We start from the raw sequence: 25,998 nt of genomic DNA, 5'->3' as shown, positions 1-25,998 counted from the left end.
TTAATCCCATCTCCTGCATTTGGCTGCTGTGTAACCTTGAGTAAGTCAATTCACTTCCCTGGGCCTCAATTACCTCAACTCTAAAATGGGGATTAAGACTTTAACCCCAGTGAGGGACAGAGACTGTGTCCAACCCAATTTGCTATTATTCTGCTAACCCCCAGCTCAACAAAAAAAATACCACAGTTATCATTTTTATGATTATTATTAATATTTCCAAGGCAGGTGCTGGGCAGAGGGTTGTGTCAAAGGTCCTAGAAGAATGAGGATGGAGTTCATTCATTCATTCAATAGTATTTATTGAGTGCTTACTATGTGCAGAGCACTGTACTAAGCACTTGGAATGAACAAGTCAGCAACAGATAGAGACAGTCCCTGCCGTTTGACGGGCTTGCAGTCTAATCAGGGGAGACAGACAGACAAGAACAATGGCAATAAATAGAGTCAAGGGGAAGAACATCTCGTAAAAACAATGGCAACTAAATAGAGTCAAGGCGATGTACAATTCATTAACAAAATAAATAGGGTAATGAAAATATATACAGTTGAGCGGACGAGTACAGGGCTGAGGGGATGGGAAGGGAGAGGGGGAGGAGCAGAGGAAAATGGGGGGAAAAGAGGGTTAAGCTGAGGAGAGGTGAAGGGGGGTGGTAGAGGGAGTAGAGGGAGAAGAGGAGCTCAGTCTGGGAAGGCCTCTTGGAAGAGGTGAGTTTTAAGTAGGGTTTTGAAGAGGGGAAGAGAATCAGTTTGGCGGAGGTGAGGAGAGAGGGCGTTCCAGGACCGCGGGAGGACGTGGCCCAGGGGTCGACGGCGGGATAGGCGAGACCGAGGGATGGTGAGGAGGTGGGCGGCAGAGGAGCGGAGCGTGCGGGGTGGGCAGTGGAAAGAGAGAAGGGAGGAGAGGTAGGAAGGGGCAAGGTGACGTAGAGCCTTGAAGCCTAGAGTGAGGAGTTTTTGTTTGGAGCGGAGGTTGATAGGCAACCACTGGAGTTGTTTAAGAAGGGGACTGACAGGCCCAGATTGTTTCTGCAGGAAGATGAGCCGGGCAGCGGAGTGAAGAATAGACTGGAGCGGGAAGAAAGAGGAGGAAGGGAGGTCAGAGAGAAGGCTGACACAGTAGTCTAGCCGGGATATAACTAGAGCCCGTAGCAGTAAGGTAGCCGTTTGGGTGGAGAGGAAAGGGCGGATCTTGGCGATATTGTAAAGGTGAACCGGCAGGTCTTGGTAACGGATAGGATGTGTGGGTGAAGGAGAGAGACGAGTCAAGGATGACACCGAGATTGCGGGCCTGAGAGACAGGAAGGATGGTCGTGCCATCCACGGTGATAGGGAAGTCTGGGAGAGGACTGGGTTTGGGAGGGAAGATGAGGAGCTCAATCTTGCTCATGTTGAGTTTTAGGTGGCGGGCCGACATCCAGGTGGAGACATCCCAGAGGCAGGAGGAGATGCGAGCCTGAAGGGAGGGGGAGAGGACAGGGGCGGAGATGTAGATCTGCGTGTCATCTGCGTAGAGATGGTAGTCAAAGCCGTGAGAGCGAATGAGTTCACCGAGGGAGTGAGTGTAAATGGAGAACAGAAGAGGGCCAAGAACTGACCCTTGAGGAACTCCAACAGTTAAAGGATGGGAGGGGGAGGAGGCGCCAGTGAAGGAGACCGAGAATGACCGGCCAGAGAAGTAAGAGGAGAACCAGGAGAGGACAGAGTCCGTGAAGCCAAGGTGAGATAAGGTATGGAGGAGGAGGGGATGGTCGACAGTGTCAAAGGCAGCAGAGAGGTCAAGGGGGATTAGAATGGAGTAGGAGCCATTGGATTTGGCAAGAAGGAGGTCATAGGTGACCGTAGAGAGAGCTTTCTCGGTAGAGTGGAGGGGACGGAAGCCAGATTGGAGGGGGTCCAGGAGAGAATGGGAGTTAAGGAATTCTAAGCAGCGATTGTAGACGACTCGTTCTAGGATTTTGGAAAGGAAGGGTAGTAGGGAGATAGGGCGATAACTGGAGGGGGAAGTGGGGTCAAGAGTGGGTTTTTTTAGGATGGGGGAGACGTGGGCATGTTTGAAGGCAGAGGGGAAGGAGCCATTGGAGATTGAGTGGTTAAAAATAGAAGTTAAGGAAGGTAGGAGGGCAGGGGCGTTGGTTTTAATAAGGTGAGAGGGAATGGGGTCCGAGGTGCAGGTGGAGGGGGTGGCACTTGCGAGGAGGGAGGAGATCTCCTCTGAGGATACTGCAGGGAAGGATGGGAAAGTAGGGGAGGGGGTTGGTTGGGAGAGGAGAGGAGAGGCGGAGGGGTGACTTTGGAGAGCTCAGACCTGATTGTGTTGATTTTTGTGATGCAATAGGTGGCCAGATCAGTGGGGGTGAGAGATGGGGGAGGGGGAGGAACAGGGGGCCTAAGGAGAGAGTTAAAGGTCCGGAACAATCGGCGGGGGTGACGGGCATGGGTGTCGATGAGGGAGGAGAAGAGGTTTTGCCTGGCGGAGGAGAGGGCAGAGTTAAGGCAGGAAAGGATAAATTTGAAGTGTGTAAGGTCGGCTTGGTGCTTGGACTTTAGCCAGCAGCGCTCAGCAGCTCGAGCATAGGAGCGTAGGAGGTGGACAGAGGAGGTGATCCAGGGCTGTGGGTTAGTGGAGCGAGAGCGGTGGAGGGAATGGGGGTGAGAGAGTTGAGATGAGTAGAGAGGGTGGAGTTGAGAGCAGAGACCTGATCATCGAGAGTGGGAAGTGAGGACAGGGCGGCAAGGTGAGGAGAGATGCTTTTGGAAAGACGGATGGGATCAAGAGAGCGGAGGTCTCTGTGGGGCAGTAGTGAAGATTTGCAGGGGGAGGGAGTGTGAGAGATGAGGCAGGTGAGAAGGTTATGGTCAGAGAGAGGGATTTCAGAGTTGGTGAGGGAGGAGATAGTGCAGCGGTAGGAGATGACGAGATCGAGGGTGTGACCGAGTCGGTGAGTGGGCACGGTATGGTGGAGGAGGAGGTCGGCAGAGTCGAGGAGGGATAGCAGGCGGGCGGCAGATGAGTCGTCGGGTATATCCATATGGATTTGAAGTCTCCGAGGATCAGAGTGGGCAGAGAGAAGGAGAGAAGGAAGGTGAGAAAGGGGTCTAGGTGGTTGAAGAAGTCGGAGGTGGGACCAGGAGGGCGGAAGATGACAGCGACGAGTATCTGGAGGGGGTGGTAGAGGCGAATGATATGGGCTTCGAAGGAGGGGAAGGAGAGGGAGGGGAGAGGAGGGATAGTGCGGAAATGGCAACGGGGTGAGAGGAGGAAGCCAACGCCTCCTCCCTTACCGGTGAGTCTGGGGGAGTGGGATAAGGAGAGGCCTCTGCTGGAGAGAGCAGCGGCGGAGACCGTATCTTCGGGAGTGAGCCACGTTTCTGAAAGGGCGAGGAGGAGGAGAGAGCGGGAGAGGAAAAGGTCATGGACGAAAGGTAGCTTACCTGTATAGAAAGAGGGTTACAGAGGCCACACTTGAAAGTAGCTGTGACTCTATATGCCCAGTAAAGTGCTTAGTACAATGCCTGGCACATAGTAAGTGCTTAACAAATACCATAATTATCATTAATAATAATGTTGGTATTTGTTAAGCGCTTACTATGTGCCGAGCACTGTTCTAAGCGCTGGGGTAGACATAGGGGAATCAGGTTGTCCCACATGGGGCTCACAGTCTTAATCCCCATTTTACAGATGAGGGAACTGAGGCACGGAGAAGTTAAGTGACTTGCCCACAGTCACACAGCCAAGTGGCAGAGCTGGGATTCGAACTCATGAGCCCTGACTCCAAAGCCCGTGCTCTTTCCACTGAGCCACGCATTATTAAAGTTAGATGCACAGAAGTATTTGGGAATAGGACTGTTACTGCAGGAATTAGATAATTAATCTCCAGGTAGTGCCCTAAGCAGACTTGAGGACCCGATAAAGGCAGAGATGAAGGAAATAGGTAAGCAAATCTGACTTGTACATCATTAAACAAAACAACTAATAAAGGCTAGAGGCTTTTAAATTGTACTGGGAGAAGACATAGACATAGAATACCTGCCTCTCTCCCAATCTCCACCCTAATGGACAATTTCCCAGCTCAAGACTTGACAGGGAGGAAGGGGAAGGAAGGAAATTTGAGCAGAAACCTCTCTACTTCTGAAACCAAGCTTTGGTTGACATTGTTCTGTTCTATTCTGACAGTGATTTGCTTCTTAGAGGTTGTAGGATAGACTGTAAGCTTATTGTGGGCAGGGAATGTGTCTGTTATACTGTTACATTGTACTCTCCCAAGCGCTTAGTATATTGCTCTGCATGTAGTAATTGCTCAGTAAATATAATTGATTGACTCACCTTCAGGCCTAGAAAGAATTCATTCATTAATTCATTCAATAGTATTTAGTGAGTGCTTACTATGTGCAGAGCACTGTACTAAGCGCTTGGAATATTTGATTTGGCAACAGTTAGAAACAATCCCTACCCAGTGAGAGGCTCACAGTCTAAACGGGGATCTGCAGCCAACCCAAGGGTCAGAAGAAGATGAAGCAGGATCCATTAGCCAAGACAACTATGTACTTATGTACATAGCTGTAATATAGTTATTTATATGAATTCATCTTATTTATACATAATCGTTATTGTGTATATTAATTTATATCATTTATATTAATGTCTGTCTCCCCCTCTAGACTGTGAGCTCATTTTGGGGAGGTCATGTGTCTGATTATTGTTATATTGTACTCCCATACAGTGCTCCACATCCAGTAAGTGCTCGATAAATACATTTGAATGAATGAATGAATGAATGAATGAATGAAGATCAGACTGGGGCAAAGGGACGAGGGGAAAGAAGTAGAAATAATGGGGAGACTGTTTATTAACCTGGGGGCAAAACACTGTACTAAATGCTGGGAAAGAATAACTGGTGAGAATGGGATATGGTCCCTGGCCCTGAGCGGACTTCCATTTTAATAATAAACAGGAGGGAGGGGACTGGGTACAGACACAGAGGGAAAGCCGAAACAGTATAACCACTAAAGAAAAGGACCAGGATGAACATAAAAAATAAAGCGAAAAAAGCAGAAGAGCAGAATTTGGGGCTCCCTCACAGCAACAACTGCCTCGGCTACTACAGTCACCTCAGCCTTTCCAACACTGTAGATTATGGTGAGGCCTCAGGCTGCTGCTCCTTGGGAATTTCCCATCATCCTGAGTGACAGGTGAGGAGCCAAGTCCCAGGCTGAACTGAGGGTGAGGGGTACTGGTTGTTAACGGTGCTGAAGTAGTGCCCTGTGGTCAATCAATCAATCAATCAATCATATTTATTGAGTAATTACTGTGAGCAGAGGACTGTACTAAGCACTTGGGAGAGTACAAAATAACAGACTTGGTAGACACTATTCCTTGATTCCAATGAGCTTCCAGTCTCAAGGGGAGTTTACATGGAAAACTGCCGCCGCCTCAGTTCTTCACACCGCGCTGGTGAGGGAATTGGATTAAGTGCTTGTTTTTAGGGCAGTGTTACCATGCAAAGAAAAGAGGAAGGGAAATTGAGTCTCATGGTTCTACCCCATGAACCTAGAAAGCAGTGTGGCCTAGTGAAAAGAACCTGGTCCTGGGAGTCAGAGGATCAGGATGCTAACCCTGCCTCTCCCGGTTGCTTGCTGTGTGATCCTGAGTAAGTCACTTAACTTCTCTGTGCCTCAGTTTTCTCAAATGGAAAATGGGGACTTAATCTCTGTTCTCCCTCAAACTTAGACTGTGAGGCCCATGCGGGAAAGGGACTGTGTCCATCTTGATTAACTTGTATCTATCCCAGCACTGAGAACAATGCTTGCACATAGTAAATGCTTAACAAATATAATAATAATAATAATAATAAATGAAAACATTTCCACTGGTTTAACAATGTTATGTAAAATGGCATCCACAATAGTTTTCCTAATGTTGTCATTCATTTTCCTTACTTGGATGCCAATCACTTTTGTAAATGTGGTTTTTTTCCAGGAAGATTGAGTGGCACCAACATCTCATATTAGAGAAGCATCTTGGCTTAGGGGAAAGAGCCCGGGCTTGGGAGTCAGAAGTCGAGGGTTCTAATCCCAGCTCTGCCACTTGTCAGATATGTAAATTTGGGCAAGTCACTTAACTTCCCTATGCCTCAGTTCCCTCATCTGTAAAATGGGGATTAAGACCGTGAGGGACAACCTGATTACCATGTATTACCCCAGCACTTAGAACAGTACTTGGCAGATAATAAGCGCTTAACATATATCATTAATATTATTATTATATGCATATCCATATCATCCAATTGTATTTATGGAGTACTCACTGTGGGCAGAGCAGTGTATTCATTCATTCAATAGTATTTATTGAGCGCTTACTATGTGCAGAGCACTGTACTAAGCACTTGGAATGACCAAGTCGGCAACAGATAGAGACAGTCCCTGCCAGAGCTTGGGAGAATACAGCAATAAACAGACACATTCCCTGCCCACAACAAGTTTACACCTTTTCCTCTGTTGCTTCCCCTCTGAGTGACTTATTTTAAGGTCTGTTTCCCCAACAAGATTGTGAATGGAGGGCAGGGAGCAGCATGACTTAGAATAGAGACCATGGGCCTGGGAGTCAGAGGATCTGGGTTCTAATCTCAGATCTGTCAGTTGCCTGTTTTATGTCCTTGGTTGGGTCACTTCACTTCCCTGGCCCTCTGCTTTCTTATATGCATAATGGTGATTGAATGCCTAGACTGTGAGCCCCATGTGGGATAGGGACTGTGTCCAACCTGATAAACTTGTATCTATCCTAGGGCTTATTTAGAACAGTGTTTGAACATAGAAACCACTTAACCAGTACCTAAATAATAATAATAATAATAATAATAATAATATTTATTTGAGATGATTTGTCATTTATAGTATGAAATGTGTTCATATTTTATTTTTAATTATACTTCCAAATTTTAAAAATAAGGTGCTAAGAGGTTTTCTGTGCATACCCTTTTTCATATTTCTTTTTCTCATTGTGGATGAAAAATCAGCTGTTGTCCTTTCAATCACAATTGTATGTAATTTTAATTGAATTTAGATAGAAAAAAAAAAGCAGGCTATTTCTCATGTTAAAATAACACCCTGTCAGTAGAAGAATCATCATTCTTTCTGGTTGAAATTACAAACTTTCTTTTAAAGAAGTCTGATCTTGATATTAACTCCCAAATCTGTGCCATAGACATTTATCAAGATCATCTGCAAAATTGGAAAGCAATGCTAGATTTGAAACTTTTTTTTTCTTAATCATAGAACCTTATTACTTTGGAGTAGAATGTTTTTTTTTCTAAGCAGAAAGAAATGCTTTTCCTGTTGAAGTACATCAAGCTGGTGGTCTAAAAGACCACTGTACTGACCATAATGCAAAGATATAGTAGGTGCAACAGTACTAGCTGACTACTGGATAAAAGCAACCTCTCTTGTTGTGTAGATAGCACAACACAAATCCTGCAAGAATAATCTAAGGCAATAGTCTAGGGAAATACTGCCTCTGAAAAGAGATGGTTTAAACTGACCAGGTAACAGAATCACCTTCACATCCAATCTGTCATCCAGTCAATCAATCCATTTATTTATTGAGTACTTACTGTGTGCAGAGCAGTGTTCTAAATAAGTGCTAGGCTAGATATAAATTAATCAGGTGGGACACAGTCCCTGTCCCACATGGGGCTCACAGTCTAAGCAGGAGGGAGAATAGGCATTGAATCTCCATTATGCATGTAAGAAAGCAGATGCCCAGAGAATAATAATGTTGGTATTTGTTAAGCGCTTACTATGTGCCAAGCACTGTTCTAAGCGCTGGGGTAGACACAGGGGAATCAGGTTGTCCCACGTGGGGCTCACAGTCTTAATCCCCATTTTACAGATGAGGTAACTGAGGCACAGAGAAGTTAAGTGACTTGCCCAAAGTCACACAGCTGGCAAGTGGCCGAGCCGGAATTCGAACCCATGAACTCTGACTCCAAAGCCCGTGCTCTTTCCACTGAGCCACGCTGCTGAGCCAAAGTGAAGTGACCCAATGAAGGACATAAAGCAGACAACTGGCAGTTCCGGGATTAGAACCCAGGTCCTCCTGCTCTCAGGCTCATGCTTCTTCACTAGGCCAGGCTGTTCCCTTGTCTTGTCTTACGCTGTCAAGTCATTGCCGACCAACAGCGACGAGTTGGACATATCTCTCCCAGAACGCCCCACCTCCATCTGTATTCATTCTGGTAGTGTAGCCATAGAGTTTTCTTGGTAAAAATATGGATGAGGTTTACCACTGCCTCCTTCACAGTAAACCTGAGTCTCCTCCCTCTACTCTCTCCCATGCAGCTGCTGCCCAGCACAGGTGAGTTTTGACTTGAAGCAAACTGCCTTCCACTCTCCAGCCACTGCCCAAGCTAGGAATAGAATAAATATATCTCTGCTTGACTCTTCTTCCTGTAGCTGAGACTGGTAGAGTACTGGAAACTCTCCAGGTGCGATCCTGAGAGGGGATGCCTCTCCCTCCCCTTGAGGAATTCACAATCTAGCCAGGGAAACAGCCTCAAAATGAGTTGCTTGAAAATCCAAAAATGTTCCTGTTCCAACTCATTTCAATAAACTATTTTCATATGATGGAGTGAGAAATCACACCATCAGAAGCAACAAGGGTTTGAATATTTTCAGTTGTATGACTATCTTTATTGATCACAATTTGGATATGAATATTTCTAAGAATTTTCTCAATCTTTCAAATTGAAGCTCCTTTCATGGTGTGATTTCTCACTCCATGATATGAAAATAGCTTATTAAAATGAGTTGAAACAAGAACACATTTGGAGCTTTCAAGTTTGGATTTCAGTATCTGCCTCAAGTTCTTTGACCTTGAAGTCTGGCAGCAATACTTTTTAGATCAATGAAACCGCCAAGATGATACAGGTGTAGTCCAGATACAGCCAGGTTTTGTTTCTTGAAAATGTGTCCTCATCTTAGGGTACATTTTCCCAGAGATTTACATATTATAAACAGAAATCTCTTCTAGAACCTCTGAAAGCATAATATTAAATTCTTCTATATTGATCCTCTGTGTTCCTCCCAAACTATCATTCTAACTGTACTTCACTCTAATTATATCTCATAAAGTGTTAATTACTCAAGGGACAGTGTCTGTGTCTTATTCTCATTTGTATACACTTTTACGGCATTTAGTACAGTGCCATGTACAGAGTAAATATTCAATAAATACCACTGAATGATTGATAGATCTACAAGGGTGAAAGGGAAGATAGCCCAATGGAGAATGGGCTAGGAATTATGAGGGTGAAGAGGAGCATTGGGGGTAAAGCCAAGGGTTTCAATCCTTCAAATTAGTTAATCATTTGATCAATCTATTCATTCATTGAGCTCAGCTCTTACAGTATGCAGAGAACTGTACTAAGCACTTGGGAGAGTACAATACAACAGGGTTCGTAGATACATTCCCTGCTCATAGTGGGTTTATTATCTAGAGAGGGAGACAGACATGAACATAAATAAATAATTTATAGATAGGTACATAATTGCTTTGAGGCTGTAGGAGGAGTGAATGTGAAATGCCCAAAGGGGACAGATACAAATGTAGAGGAGACAAGACAGAAGGGAGCAGGAGCCAGGGAAAAGAGAGATTAATCGAGGAAGGCTTCTCAAAAAAGTTTAGACCTTAACCTTCCCCTTTCTTTACCCCTGTGAACTCAGAGTGATGCATACAACTTGAGAATACCTGCATTATTGTTTGATATCTTATCCCAAGGTAAACCACTATGTATAGGTTGGAAAGGAATGGCTGCCAGTTACCAACTCTATTGTAGTACACTCTCCCTAGTGCTTAATACAGTACTCGGCACACAATTTAGTGCTCAATATATACCATGATTAATTGAATGATTCATCAGTAAAGGCAGTTGTAGCTAGCCATCCTGTACTTTAGAGCTGGTAGGTTTTTAGATGTGGAGTCAAAATCAAGCAATCATGACAGCTACATATAATAAAAACTATTATGATTTTTTAAGTACTTACTGCACCCCAGGCATTTTACTAAACACTGGAGTGGATACAAGCTGATCGGGTTGGACACACAGTCCCTGTCCCACATGGGGCTCACAGTCTTGATCCACATTTTACAGATGAGGTAATTGAGGCAAAGAGAATGTAAGTGACTTTCTCCAGATCACACAGCAGACAAGTGGCAGCATATTTCCTCTGCCAGAAGGAGATGGTCTCCACCCTGGCCCTGGATCTGAGGGTTTTCCGTCATCGTTTTTCTTTTCCTTCCTCTGTGGGAGACAGGCCATTTAGGGCCACCAGACACTCCCTCCCTGGCACTGCTCTTCACCATCACTACCAGGCAGTGTCATGGCCATTGGTGAGTAATGCCAGCTCCAACTATGTAGCCTCCAGTTCTAGACTGTCTGGCCCATGGACAGAAGGGCAGCATCGTCTCTGGGAAATCCAATACTACGAGCCCTGGCGAAGGTGACTAAGCACTGCCAGAAATGAGAAATATGGAGGAAATGGAGGGAGAGATAGCATAATAGGGAGAGTCACTTAATCACTGACTACCTTCAGGGTATAGGATATTCTACAGGGCATTTAATGAGAGTACAGTAGAAGAGGAAATCTCAAATACTGTCATTATCCTTTTCCTGTTTTCCTCTTTTCCTTCTCTTCATTCTTTTCTAACTCCATTACTTCTTTATCATCTCTTCCCTGCCTCTTTTTCTCCCTCACCCCCAATCAATCAATCATATTTAACGAGCACTTACTATGTGCAGACCACTGCATTAAGTTTGTGGAAGAGTACGACACAGCAAAGTTGGGAGATAAAGCACAAAACCTGGCTCCTTAATGCCCCACCCTCTCTATGCTCCTCTCCAGATTTTTCTCTGTACTCAAAATAAAAATTTGGTACCTCTGTTTTCCACCACAAGACATGATTTGCTCCTGGTGAAATATGATCCTCAAGTTGGAGTAAGTAGATTCAGTATGGTATGAAATTATTGGGCAAAGGCACATAATGCATTAGTGAAGGTGTGTTTCCGCTTAACTTCTTTCTCGGCCTCGTACTTAGTTAACTGCACAGCACTTGGTAATTCTCTTTGCAACTTTACCATATTTCAGATAGTAAAGATAACGAACAACAAGAGTGTGAAGTATTATGCCAGTGACTGACATAGCAATAATGGTGAAATTGGTATAGAAAAAACCTCAATCATCGTGGCTCTTTGAATCCACGAATCCATCAATTCTCACTGCAACGGTGCTTCTATAATGCAGTTTTCCCAATACAAATGGTTCTTCTAGAGCACAGCCCCACATTATAAAGCTCCCTATAGTTTAGAATTAGTTGAATGCTTAGGTTTTTTCATCCACATTTTGAATTAGGAATAGAGGTAATGTCCATTAAGAGAATGGAGTTAGTTGTGGTAGCTTCTTTCCTTAAAAAAATAGGCCATTTTTGTTTGGCATTTATTAACCATTTGCTAAGTGTTGTGCACTGCGCTAAACACTGGGGTAAGTACATGAAAATCAGATTGCAAACAGCCCCACATAGATATCACAAACTTTCGAGAAGCAGCGTGGCTCAGTGGAAAGAGCATGGGCTTTGGAGTCAGAGGTTATGGGTTCGAATTCCGGCTCGGCCACTTGTCAGCTGTGTGACTTTGGGCAAGTCACTTAACTTCTCGGTGCCTCAGTTACCTCATCTGTAAAATGGGGATTAAGACTGTGAGCCCCACGTGGGACAACCTGATTCCCCTGTGTCTACCCCAGAGCTTAGAACAGTGCTTGGCACATAGTAAGCGCTTAACAAATACCAACATTATTATCATTATTATTATTATTGTTGCAACTAAAGCAGAGCTAAGACTCTAGCAAAAGGAGACTTCATGCATTCATTTAATCGTATTTATGGAGAACTTACTGTGCACAGAGCACTGTACTACACTTAGGAGAGTGTTTTGGACTTCAAATTTTTGGTGGGCAGCCATTCCTCTCCAGCTTCCATTTGGGATTGGCTTGGATCTCCCTTCTGCCTACTGAAGAGATCCAGAGAATATAAGTGTCCCAAAGCATGCATGGGCCAGGAGTTACAGGTCACAGATTAACTCAGCTTGGCATTAGCTCTGGGTGCCAGCTCAGTTGGGATTCTGGAGCCATGGGTTGTTGTTGTCCCAAAGGGACTTTAAGCAGTGGTCTGTAATTTGAGTTTGTTATAGCAAAGTGGAAATGATCCCCAAAAATGTTAACAAGAAAAAGGTGAAAAAAAGTTCTCAAGACACAAGAAAACCTTCCCTTCTGTGGTGTTCAGAACTCTGCTAGTACTTCCAGTAGTTACAAGGTCTTTCAACCCCTTTCCTGATGCCTATCAATCACTTAATCAATAATATTTATTGAACACATCACAAGCATGAAATACTGTATTGTAAAGCAGTTGGTGAATTTAAGAAAAGAAGTACTCTTCCACCCAGTCGATCATATGTATCAAGTGCTGTGTGCAGAGCACGATACTAAACACTTGGGAGAGTACTACATGAGAGAGTTGGTAGATATGTTTACTGCCCACGAGTTTACAATCTAGAGGAGTTACAGCCTAGAAGTGGTCTTGTTGTCTTGTTGTCTTATGCTGTCGAGTTGTGTCCAACCTATAATGAAGCCATGGACACATCTCTCCCAGAACGGCCCACCTCCATCTGCAATAGTTCTGATAGTAGATCCATAAAGTTTTCTTGATAAAAATACGGAAGTGGTTGACCATTGCCTCCTTCCATGCAGTACACCTGACTCTCCACTCTGAACTCCCTCCCATGCAGCTGCTGCCCAGCACAGGTGAATTTTGACTTGTAGCAGATTGCCTTCCACTTGCAAGCCACTGCCCAAGCTAGGAATCGAATGGATATGCCTCTATTTGACTCCCTCTCCCATATCCGAGACTGGTAGAGTATTGGAAATTCCCCAGGAGTGACCCTGAGAGGTGTAGAGGTGGTCAAGGAACTTGAAATCTAGTAGGGGAGACAGACAAAATATTTACACAACTACAGAGAGTAGGAGAAAGGAACAAGTCTTCAAGACTCTCCACAAACTCTTCATCTTACAATTCAGGGAGCAGCAGTGCCAAGAGGAACAAAGACCTGAGAAGCAAAAAATCTGGATTCTAATTATTTTTCTGTCATTTACTTCCTCTGTGACCTTGGGCAAGTCATATAATTGCTCTGTGACTCAGTTTCTTCATCCATAAAGTAAGGAATACCTGTTATCCCTTACTTTTAGGCTATGAGCCCCATGTAGGTCAGGGTCTGTGTCTGATCTCATTATTCTTTATCTACCTCAAGGCTTGATATATAGTAAGTGCTTATCAAATCCCACATTTGTTATTATCAGTGAATTCATTCTTCACTCATTACTCCCCAGTTCACATTATTCACTTTTCACATTATTCACTTCTCCCAATATAACCTTTCTATATCTTTCTGTCAACTTTACCTTCTCTGACTCCTCACTCAACCTGGGACACCCTCCCCTCAAATCATCCAACTCTTCAAAAAACTCCTAAAATCCCACCTCCTCCTGGAAGCGTTCCCCAATTAATTCCCAACAACCCAGTTGTGGCAGTCCAATGCTTATCATTATCAATCAATCATTCAATAGTATTATTAGTATTAGTGCATTTCATTCCTTTCCTCTATAGTTATTTAGGGAGTTTTAGATGAATCAATCAATGAATCTGAAGTATTGAGTGCTTACTACCTCAAGGGCACTATTGTATATGGGGTAACAGCACAAGAAAGGGGCTGGGGTCAAGAGACCTGGGTTCTAATTGCAACTCCTCCCCTTGCCTTCTGTGTAACCTTGGGCATATCACTCAACTTTTTTCCACACTCTCATTAGCACCAGCTCAACTGAACTCAATTTCCATGTTTCCATGCAACTATGGATCACCTCCACAATACGCTGTCTCCACTTTTGTCCATGAACTGCAGAGAGCTGCTGTCAGGAATCTAGACACAAGGTCAACCTCGTGCATCTCAAATAACCTAACAAGCCTAATTTTCTCTTGTCATCCTCCCAGCAACAGCACTTCTCCATTTTTATGTATATTAATGTCTGTCTCCCCTTCTAGACTGTAAGTTCATTGTGGGCAAGGAATGTGTCTATTTATCATTATACTGTACTCTCCCAAGTGCTTAATGCAGTGCCCTGCACACAGTAAGTGCTCAATAAGTAAGACTGAATGAATGAATGAATGAATGAAACTTTTTATTAAAATGTTCATTGTCTGCAACAATTGTTTTAGACTTTTAAGTCCCTTCCTGCAGAAACGTTCTGGGCATGTCACTCCCCTCCTTAAAAACCGCCAGTGGTTGCATATCAACCTCCGCATGAAACAAAAACTTCTCAATGTAGGCTTCAAGGCTCTCCATCACCTTGCCCCCTCCTACCTTTTCTCCCTGCTCTTTTTCTACTGTCCACCCCGCATGCTCCGCTCCTCTGTCACTAACCTCCTCACATTCCCCCATTCTCACCTATCCCGTCTTCGAACCCTGGGCCACGTCCTCCCGCTGTCCTGGAATGCCCTCCCTCCTCACCTCTGCCAAACTAACTCTCTTCCCCTCTTCAAAGTCCCACTGAGAGCCCACCTCCTCCAAGAGGCCTTCCCAGACTGAGCTTCCTCTTTTCCCTCTGCTCCCTGTGCTGCCTCAGTGCCCCCCCTTCACCTCCCCTCAGCTATACCCCCTTTCCCCCCTTTCCCTCTGCTCCTCCCCCTCTCCCTTCTCCTTCCCTCAGCACTGAGCTCATTTGCTCATTTGAATATATATTTTATTACCCTATTTATTTTGCTAATGAGGTGTATATCCCCTTTATTCTATTTATTGCTATTGTTTTTGTCTGTCTCCCCCAATTAGACTGTGAGCCCATCAATGCGCAGGGATTGTTGCTGAATTGTACATTTCAAGCTCTTAGTACAGTGCTCTGCACATAGTAAGCACTCAATAAATACTATTGAATGAATGAATGAATGAAAGTCCCCAAGCCTCCAGTCCCCCATTCCATCTCTTACCCCCAGTGACCTAGCCATGTATTTCGTTGATAAAATGGAAACCACTAGGTATAGTGTCCCTAAAATCTTCCCTGCTCTTTTACAATCCTTTTCTCCTCCAGCTCTCTTTCTGACTCTCCTATCCTTCCCAAGATTTCAAGAGGAGAATTCTGCCTCTTCTCAAATTACACCCATCCACCTTGGCTTCTTCCTCTAACCCTTCTCACCTTATCGAAGCAGCTGCCCCCTCCCTTCTTCTCTCCTTGTCTGCCAAATGTTTTCAGTTGGTCTTGTTTTATGCCGCTGAGTCATTTCCAAACCATAGCGACACCATGGACACATCTCTCCCAGAACTCCCTGGTCTCCATCTGCAATCGTTCTGGTAGTGTATCCATAGTCCTTTCTTGGTAAAAATACTGACTCTCCACCCTCATCTCTCTCCCATGCCACTGCTGCCCAGCACAGGTAAGTTTTGACTTGTAGCAGATGGCCTTCCACGCGCTAGCCACTGTCCAAGCTAGACATGGAATGGAATGCCGCGGCTTGACTCTAACCTCTCATAGCGAAGACTGGTAGAGTACTAGAAACTCTCCAGGTACAACCCTGAGAGGGGTTTCAGTCCCTAGTTTTTGGTAAATGCCCTGAAATTCTAGATCATAAGTCATTTATTGGTTGAACACATCCTACTGCTTTAAATTCAACCAAGGGTCTTTTACTTCTTTCTTTTGTCTTGGAGTAACAGTGTATATTCATAATTGCGTAGCAGCACGTGAACCTGAATTTTTCTACCAAAATTCAAACGTGGATATCCAAGTCAAGGGAGTAGGTGGAGGGGAGGAATAAGTAGGGTGTGTAAAACAAGGGGAAGAAGCTGGAGATGGAGGGGGAAGAGAAGTTACTTGGGAGTGAAATAAACCAAACTAAGAACAACGTGCTTGGTTTTTTTTGTTTCTGAGAGGAAAAATGGAATTCATTTTGCTATCAGGACAGACATCAGTAAAGCAATTTCCTTTGTGGAACTAATTTAGTGTGTTCTCAGACAATGAGTGCTGTAATTCTGTGTCATTAATTAATCTGATCAATTTAAATTGCATTACATGTAAGTAGAAAAAAAAGAAAACTCATTTACAAAGAAAGCATCTCATTCAGTAAAATGTCATTATGTTTATCAAGGAATTAGGTGCTTCTGCATGGATCTAACTAACTTATTTAATATCCACTCCTTTCTCCTTGGATCTTCTGACCTACTTAGGCAGGGCCTACACAAGCAAAGTGAAATGGAGCATTGATGAGATTCTTGGGAATAATTCAGGCAAAGAAACTTCTTTGTGGGGAAAAAGTTGGTTATTTTACGCCTGACTCATCTAGTTTGGTGACATAGGTTAATGAAATTCACTAAATAATAAAGCAGAACTTTGTCTTTGAATATCATACATTTCCTGGGGCTGAATGTTGTATGGTGTAACTGTTAGGGGAAGAAATAGCTACACTGAATCAATAGAGTTCAGTGGTGGTCTCCACGGTGTGTTGAATAAATCCTTCCACTCTACTGGACAGAAAAATCTCATACAATCGCCTATCCAGTTATTTGTTCTATTATCCTATCATTCGGTGTAGAAACATTGGAACCCCTTCTAGATCTCCGTTAGTTGTGAAGACATCTAAGCCTCTTATGGGTCACCCTAACAGTACCTTCTCTCATCATCTCCAGAGGGCTACTTTTTTCTTGTATCCTAGTGGGAGGATTGATAGTATTTATTAAAAGCTTATCATGTGCAAAACACTAGCCTAACAAAAAAGTGAGAATTAGACTGTGATCCCTAGCTTCATAGCTCCCAAGAGGCTCACAACCTAAGAATAAAGGGGAAGGATTGGGAGACAGCATGACCCAGTGGGAAGAGAACAGTCTTGGGAGTCAGAGGAGCTGGGTTCTAATCCTGACTCTGCCACAAGCCTGCTGTGTGACCTTGAGTAAGTCACTTAACTTTTCTGTGTCTCAATTTCCTCAGCTACAAAATGGGGATTCAATACCTGTTCTTCTCCTACATAGAGTCTGAGCCTCATGAGGGGCAGGGACTGTATCCAACCTGATTAACTTGTACTTATCCTTGCTCTTAGAAGACTGCTTGACACGTACTAAGTGCTTAACAAATACCACACAAAAGAGATGATGGTAGATACATAGATGGGATAATAAAATAACTAAAATGACATAATGGGCCTGGGACTCAGGAGGGTATGGTTCTAATCCTGGCCCCACCACTTGTCAGCTTTGAGACTTTGGGCAAGTCAATTAACCTCTCTGGAACTCAAGTTACCTCACCTGTAAAATGGAGATAAAGACTTTGAGCCCAATATGGGACATGGACTTTGTTCACCCTTATTATCTTGTATCTACCCCAATGCTTAGTACAGTGCCTGGCTCATAGTAAGCGCTTAACAAATACTACAATTTTTATAATAATAGTAATATAATAACAACAATAAAATGCAAGGTTAATGACAAAATACAGTAAAGGCTATTAGGTACTGTGGCCAGAAAAACATAGTTTTAAGCTTCTTGTGAATCAGAATTCATTGTGAAGAACAGCCACAGCTACAGCTTTCAATGCCTTAGAAGTTGAGAAAGTCTATCACTGTCGAGTGTACCCTCATCCATCCCAAGTTCAAACAGGGTCCATTGGGAAATCATAAGGTGGTTTTTCTTCCAGGCTGCAGCCTTGGCTGTCAATCCTGGGTTAGAAGGGCCAAGTGGGGCGCAGACTGCTATGGGCTAGAGCAAAGGTTGATAGGAGTGCTGATGGCATGGGCATGGGCAGCAAATCTGGAAAGTTATTGAATGCCTTGGGAACTGTCTAGGGCTCACACAGCTTGTCAGTCAGTTGCATTCATTGAGCACCTCCTGTGCACATAACATTGTCCTAAGTGCTGCTTGCACACACTTCCTTTGAAAAGGTGGTTAGAGAAAGTCAAGGAACCAAAATGTTATGTGTGTTACTTTTGAGAACAAGGGGTATATAGTAATAATGGGAAGGAATTTACAAAAATTTCATAAAGAAAACAACAGGTACCAAGAAATTAGGTCTAAGTAATTATTTTGGAATTTTTTATAACAAGTAGCTTTCTGTGCATGAGAGGCAACAATCTCTTTTAAGTCTTATGTTGAGGTGGCACATAATTAAGCATCCACTGAACAATACAAAAGAAAAGAAAAACTGCTTCACAAAATATCCATTGTTAGGGCACTCTCTTTGCATCAAAGATAAAATTGATTTGGGGTTATTTTTTGGCTAATGGTTTCTATCCCGGTGACCAATTTCTTGGGCACAATTAATGGTATTTATTGTGCAGCTAGGAGAGAAAAATACAAGAGTTGGTAAAAATGTCCCCTACCAAAAGGAGCTTACATTCTGAAAGGAGACAGACAAAATAAATTATGGATAGATACATTAATGTTCATTCATTCATTCAATAGTATTTATTGAGCGCTTACTATGTTCAGAGCACTGTACTAAGCGCTTGGAATGAACAAGTCGGCAATGTTGCTGTGGGGCTGAGGATGGGGCAAATATCAATAATAATAATAATAATTAGAGAAGCAGCGTGGCTCAGTGGAAAGAGCCCGGGCTTGGGAGTCAGAGTTCATGAGTTCAAATCCCGGCTCTGCCACTTGTCAGCTGTGTGACTATGGGCAAGTCACTTAACTTCTCTGTGCCTCAGTTCCCTCATCTGTAAAATGGGGATTAACTGTGAGCCTCACGTGGGACAACCTGATTACCCCGTATCTACCCCAGCACTTAGAACAGTGCTCTGCACATAGTAAGCGCTTAACAAATACCAACATTATTATTATTATTAAACACTATGTGTCAAGCACTTTTCTAAGTGCTGGAACAGATACAAGCTAATCAGGTTGGGCGCAGTCCCTGTCCCACATGGGGCTCATACTCTCAATACTCATTTTATAGATGAGATAACTGAGGCACAGAGAAGTTAAGTGACTTGCCTAAGGTCACATAGCTTGTAAGTGGTGGAGCAGGAATTAGAACCCGTGATCTTCTGACTCCCAGGCCCATGCTCTATCCTCTACATCATGCTGCTTCTCAAGTATTTAAAAGGGACAAATCCAATTGCAAAGGCAACACAGAAGGGAGAGGGAGTAAGAGAAATGAGGGCTGTTGGGGAAGGCCTCTTAGAGGAGATGTGATTTTAATAAAGTTTTGAAGCCAAGGAGAGTGGTAGTCTGTGGACAAGAGCTCGGCGGTGAGATAGATGAAATTAAGGTACAATGAGTAGGCTGGCTTTAAAGGAGCTAAGTGAGAGTGCTGAGTTGTAATAGGAAATCAGGGAGGTATGATAGGAGTGGACAAGGTAATTTAGTGCTTTAAAGCCAATAGTAAGGAGTTTCTTTTGTTATACAGATGGATGGGCAACCACTGGGGATTCTTGAAGCTGTATGACTTTAGACAAGTCACTTAAATTCTCTGTGCCTCAGTATCCTCATCTGTAAAATGGAGATTAAGACTGTGTATCCCACATGAGACAACCTGATTACCTTGTATTTATCCTGGCACTTAGAACAATGCTTGGCACATAGTAAGCACTTAAAAATACCATTATTATTACTATTATTATTATTGGAGAGTGGGGAAACACAGCCTGAATGTTTTTGAAGAAAAATGGTCCTGGCAGCAAATTAAATCAATTGCCTTTTTGAGCACTTACTGTGTGTTTGGGAAAGTACAATACAGCAGAGTTGGTAGATACACTTCCTGCCCTCAAAGAGAGACAGGAGACAGGGAGGTCATTAAGGAGGCTGATAAAGTAGTCAATCACACCCCTTACTTCTTGTGACCTGGCTCTCCTGATAGGAAGCCTACAACTCTTTTGCATTTGTTTAAGAATTCCTTATCTTCCTACCCAAATCCTGTCCCCTGCCTGATTCTCCCATCACTATAGACAGTACCATCATCTTTTCTGTCTCAAGCCCGTAACCTTGATGTTATCCTTGACTCATCGTTCCCATTCAACCTATATATTCAATCTGTCACTAAATCCTGTCAGTTCAACCTTCACAACATTGCTGTAATCATCCTTTTCTCTCCATCCAAACTGCTACCATGTTAATCCAAGCACTTAACCCTATCCCACCCTGATTACTTTATCAGCCTCCTTGCTGACCTTCTTGCCCATTGTCTCTCCTGACTCCAATCCATACTTCACTCTTTTGCCATTCATTTTCCTAAAAAAAAAACTCATTCCATGTTTCCCCAATCCTCAAGAACCATCAGTGGTTGCCCATCCACTTCCACATCAAACAGAAACTCCTTACCATCAGCTTTAAAGCACTTAATCATCTTGCCCCCTCCTACCTTGCTTTGAGACTCTCCTACTACAACTCAGCTCATATACTTAGCTTCTCTGGTCCCAACCAACTTTCTGTACTTCCATTTTGTCTATCTTGCCACCGACCTCACACCCACATCCTTCATATCTGATAGAAAATTACTCTTCCTACCTTCAAAGCACATCTCCTCTAAGAGTTTTCCCCGACTAAGCCCTCATTTCCTCTTCTCCCACTCCCTTCTGCATCACCCTGATTTGCTCCCTAATTCAGCACCCCCTCATCCCCATTCTACTTTTGTACATATCCATAATTTATTCACTTATATTAGTTTCTGTCTCAGCCTCTAGACTCGTGGGCAGGGAACACGTCTACCAATTCTGCCATATTGTCCTCTCCGGAGCTCTTAGTACAGTGCTTCACACACAGTAAGTGCTCAATAAATGTGATTGATTGATGGATTTGATGCATCTCAAGCCCTTCCTTCTCCCAATCAAGAATCCCCTCCACCTTCAAATCTGCTAGCCCACAGTTCTCCCAATCTTTCAAGTCCTCCAGGAGTCATTCCCCAGTTAAGTTCCTGTTCTCAGGCACATCCATCCAACAGCCACCATAGCACCTGAATTTCAATTCACTTTAATGTATACTTGTTTTTGTTTTCTATTTACCTTTGCCTTCTCAGGCAGCTATAGCATGTTTCTTTCTTCTGCTCCAACTATTTGTGAATATCTTGTATCTACCACTCTCCTCATTAAAATTATAAGTCCGTTGAGGGTTTACTTACTTTATCGTATTCTCTAAAAGTATGTAGTTCAGGGTTCTGAATATAGTGAGTGCCCAAAAATAAGACTGATAGATTAATTCATTGAGTGACTGGTGTTGGAATGCAAGCAGCCTCACAGACATGAAAGAATGGTAGCCAATCTCTGATACTAATAAAGACTGACATTTGTGAAACATACATGGAATTTTGCTTATTCCAGTGTTGACTGTGAAAAAGAATACCTATAACACATAGTCCTCGTCTTCAAAAATTCTAATAGCTAAGAGCGTTTTGCTAAAGATTCCCAAAATGCCATATTAGAGAAAGAAGCTGAGTATTTTCTTATATTCTGAGCCTCATGTGGAACAGGGATTGTGTCTGACCTGATTATCTTGAATAAATCCCAATGCTTACCATAGAGCCAGATTCAGAGTAAGCACTTAATAAATGTCATAATGATAATGATTTTTTTGTGGAAGACACCTGTCTTCAATATTTCTTTTTCTCTCAGATATGAACAGAATCCTGATATGTTTGGTTTCCAGAATAATGAGACATAAATCCCTCGTTTTTATCTACAGCTTTTGTCTGAATCTCTTTGAGAAGTCCAAGCAGTTAATTAAACATGAATGCTATTTTGTTATGTATGGGCACCCAGAGATTTCTGTCTATGGTTGTGTTCTTTACAGTGTAATGAATAAATAAAATGAATGAGATGAAAAAAGAGAATGAAGCACATTAATTAAATGCACAGCAATATTAAATTGGGAGATGTGTGGAACTCTAACAACAACGGAGAAAGAATTCAAAGATGTTTAGAAAGGTTAGGTAAAGTCTGTGCTAAATTCAAATAGGAATGTGAGAAAATGTATCTGGGGGACATAATTTGAAATTCAAATATTAAAGGAAACACTTGTATTTAAAAATCATGGAGAATGAAGGACGATATTGGAAATTTGCACTGCTGGGATCTTTCTGGGTGGAACAGCTCTCAACGAATCGCATCCATGTTCCATGGGCATATATTCAGAGAGTTGTGGTACCAGATTGAAAAGGGATGCTCTCTTTGGACTCTGTGCTAATGAGGTGAACTTGGAAATTTGTGGAATCCTAAACCATATGAACATAGAAGGATTGAAAAACTGAAAGGGATGCAGGAAAAAGAAGAAGCAAGATAACGAGCTAGATGAAATCATAATCATAATAAATGCAGTTAAAAACTGAATTACCCAGAGACCAGTGTGCATAAGTGAAATGTCCAGAGTATTTATTAAACAGATTTCATCATTTGTGAAAAGATAATGCACAAAACAAAAAGACTAACGGAAATCTTTTTTTCTACATTTCACTTGAGTGTATGTGATAGGGTGCATTATGTATCATCTCCAAGCTTCGTTTCTAGAGAAGTACAGTATAACAGTCAAAAGACTTTCAGTGGTGGTGGTAGTGTGATAACAGGCTTCAGAGCCAATTGAAGGTTTACAGACCTGTAGTGCTGCCTCTAGGATTGTAATATTCCAGTCCCCTCATTTCCACTGAATACCATGTCTAATACCTATCAATCAATCATATTTATTGAGAACTTACTGTTGCAGACCACTGTACTAAGCACTTGGAAGGGTACAGTACCACAATATAACTGAGACATCCTCTGCTCACAACCAACTTATGGTCTAGAGGGGAAAACAGACATTAGTAAAAATAAATTAATTAAGGATACGTATGTAAGGGCTGTTGCGCTGAGAGGGAGAACGAATAAAGGGAGCAAGTCAGGGCAACCCAGAAGTGAGTGGAAGAAAAGGAAAAGAGGGCTTAGTCAGGGAGGCCTCTTGGTGTATAGGTGCCTTCAATTAAGCTTTAAAAGTGGGGAGAATAATTTTCTGTCAGATATGAAGAGAGACCGTATCTCAGCCAGAGGCAGGATGTGGGCGAGAGGTCAGTGGCTAGATTAGGGGAGATCCACAACTGGACCAGTTTTATCAGCATCACTTACAGATCATACTCAACATCAAGTGGCATGAACCGAGTAAATCTGGAATAAAATCTAGTACTGATGTTGTGAGGCAAATGGATGGCAGTGGGCTACCAAACACCTTCTGTATAGTCAGTTGGAAAGGGCAACAGACAACCAAGGGGATAAATTCCTAACAGCTTAGAATTTTAAATCTGATCAACTGATGTTATTGAGCCAGCAGTAGTATAGTGAAAGCAGCAAGTCCAACATCAGGGTTCCTGAATTCTTCTTCAGAGGGCCCAGCTCTGACAGTGCCCTGCTCTGTGACCTTGGGTAAGTCAGTGAACCACTTTTTGCCTTAGTTTTCTCCTCTGTAAAATGGAGACGATTATGCCTGCCTCATCCTACTCACAGTGATGTTATGAAGGTAATTAATGGAAAACACTCTGAACAGGAAAAGTGAAATTCAAACTCCGAGTAGTATTAAAAACAAATGGCATAAAGTTAAACAAATGTTCTAATGTAGAATATATTATCGGCCCTCTGCTGCTGGGTTTACCGCATGCTGACTTGAGTTAGAGATGGAATTTCCCTCTAGAAAATTCTTTTCAAAATACTTAAACTTTAGCAGGCACAGCTTATTTCTAAGTTCACGTAATAGTTGAGTATTGTCCGAACGAACCCGCACACCCTATTTGAAGTTAAAACCGTCCCTTATTTCATTGGATTGGTAGCGGGGAGTAGGCAGGTAAGATCAAAGGACTTAAATAACCTCTTTGGTCAGAATGACAAAATGCTCACAGTCTGGAATAGGGTGCAGTCATTAGAGGGAGGAAATGAATGTTGGGTGTTTTTTTTTTTTCCACCATGGCACAATAGGATCTGATTTGAAGTGAAACAATGAACCTCCACCTCATTGTAGGATCAGGAGGATTTGCTCAGAACACAGAGACACTCCTCTTTGGTTTTGAAGTTAATATAGGATGAATAAAACAATAGAAGAAATGACCCAAGAAGGGAAGCTTTGGAGCAAGAATACTGATGGGGTCAGAGTGTTCTGACCCCTGAGGTTAACCAGATCAAAGAGTTTGCTGATTAGCACGGTTACTTCTTTAAAAAAAAAACAAAAAACGCAAAAAAACAAAAAAATGGCAATATTACTGCTATTTATTTTGTACCTTTTCAGGCCATAACTGAACATAGTTGGAAGCAAAATTGTTCAATGTAAGAGTTGAATGTTCCTATGAGTTCAATATCTCATTCCAGACAGAAATTCACATAGAAGACTGCCAAAAATGTATCTAGTATTTAGTGCACCCTCCTTATATAAGTACCATGTTCTTATATACAAAAATACAATGAGGATTCTGGCTCCCTGGGTCTATTGCCTTAATAAAAGGTGCATGAGTTAAGACAAAGACGTGCCCTAGGAAGATGAGCCAACATGGTGGCTAGGATCACCAGAATATCATCAGCAGCACAACCACCACCATCATCATCTTTACCACCATTATCATCACTATGATCATCACCTTCCTCATCATCATTATCAATATCTAATGGGCACCTCCTATTTGCAAAGTATTTTTCGAAGTGCTTGGGAACATATGGTAGAAATAGAAGAGACAATCCCTGCCCTTGAAGATCTTATATTCTGGTAGATTTTAAACTAATTGGGCTTTGTTGTTGGCAGAAAGTGGGATTTCAACTTTCATCTGATCTGCAAATACTGTTCTGCTCCTTGTTCAGGTTTCCAGAGTTCTTGCCTTCTCCAGGAACTCAACAAGAAATGGGTCAGCAGTGGCCAGAGGAGGTAAGTATAGAAACTACTGCAGCCATCGTTACTGTCATGGCCATCATGAGCAACCTCCAGCTTCTAGTCACGGCACCTGATTTAGCAGCATGAGCAGTTTTGATCCTTCCTTACTCTTCTCGATGATATGTCTCTTCTTGCAAGAATGTCAGCTTGGCACCTAGAGTATCTATCTCTGCACATTGAGTCTGTTTTTGTCTACCTGTGTCTTATGCATCTCACTACCTTTGACCCTGCTCCTCTCTCCCTAACCTCAAGTGAAGAAAGGAAAATTTCACTGGGCTTTTAATATTTGCTTTTTCCCTTTTTGAAAATAAAATATGGAAAGTAAGACCAGTTTAATGAGATGAGGGTCAGACCTTTCAGAGATATTGAATGGTTAAAATAACCGAAGGTGATCATTCTAGAGCATATTATAATGACACTTTCAAAGTTACAGAGTACTCAAATGACATGATTTGTTAATAATAATAATAATAATAATGGTATTTATTAAGCCCTTACTATATGTCAGGCACTTTATTAAGCACCATTAGCCTTTACTGATATTCTACCTGGTGAATGACAAGAAAATCAAGCCCTACTATAATCCTAAGAGATTTGTATCATTCCTTTACTGTTTCCCCTTTATAAATATAAAAGAAAACTGAAAAACTAGAAGTAGATTTACTGAAATATTCAAGTCTTCAGAGACAGGTGTGCACCCAAGAAATAAAATCCCAGAAGATAATCCAGTTCCCTTCTTTTATTTCTGGAGCAACTTCTTTGACATGAGTGGAGTCTAAAATACAGTTTTCTAGAAAAGAATTCAAATCTTTATTGATGCTAAGAAATCTCCGCTGAAGTCAAGATGCTTGATTCTGCTTCTTTTCATCAGGAGAAAAGGAAAAAAAACCTGTCGAATTCTGTTGTTCAGCCTCATGTGTGTTATAAAGAATTTCTAGATAATTGCATCTGTGCTTGACTGCCACAGCAGATTTCTAGGATACTTTCCAAATTCGAATTAATAACCCCTGACAATGCTGTAGTTATGTCCCAGAGGCCCCTCTGAGAACAAGGGCCCATCAGG

Source organism: Ornithorhynchus anatinus, chromosome 1 (assembly GCF_004115215.2).
Source record: "Ornithorhynchus anatinus isolate Pmale09 chromosome 1, mOrnAna1.pri.v4, whole genome shotgun sequence".
NCBI lineage: Eukaryota > Metazoa > Chordata > Mammalia > Monotremata > Ornithorhynchidae > Ornithorhynchus > Ornithorhynchus anatinus.
The sequence above is the reverse complement of the archived record's forward strand: the minus strand, read 5'-3'. Positions refer to the sequence as shown.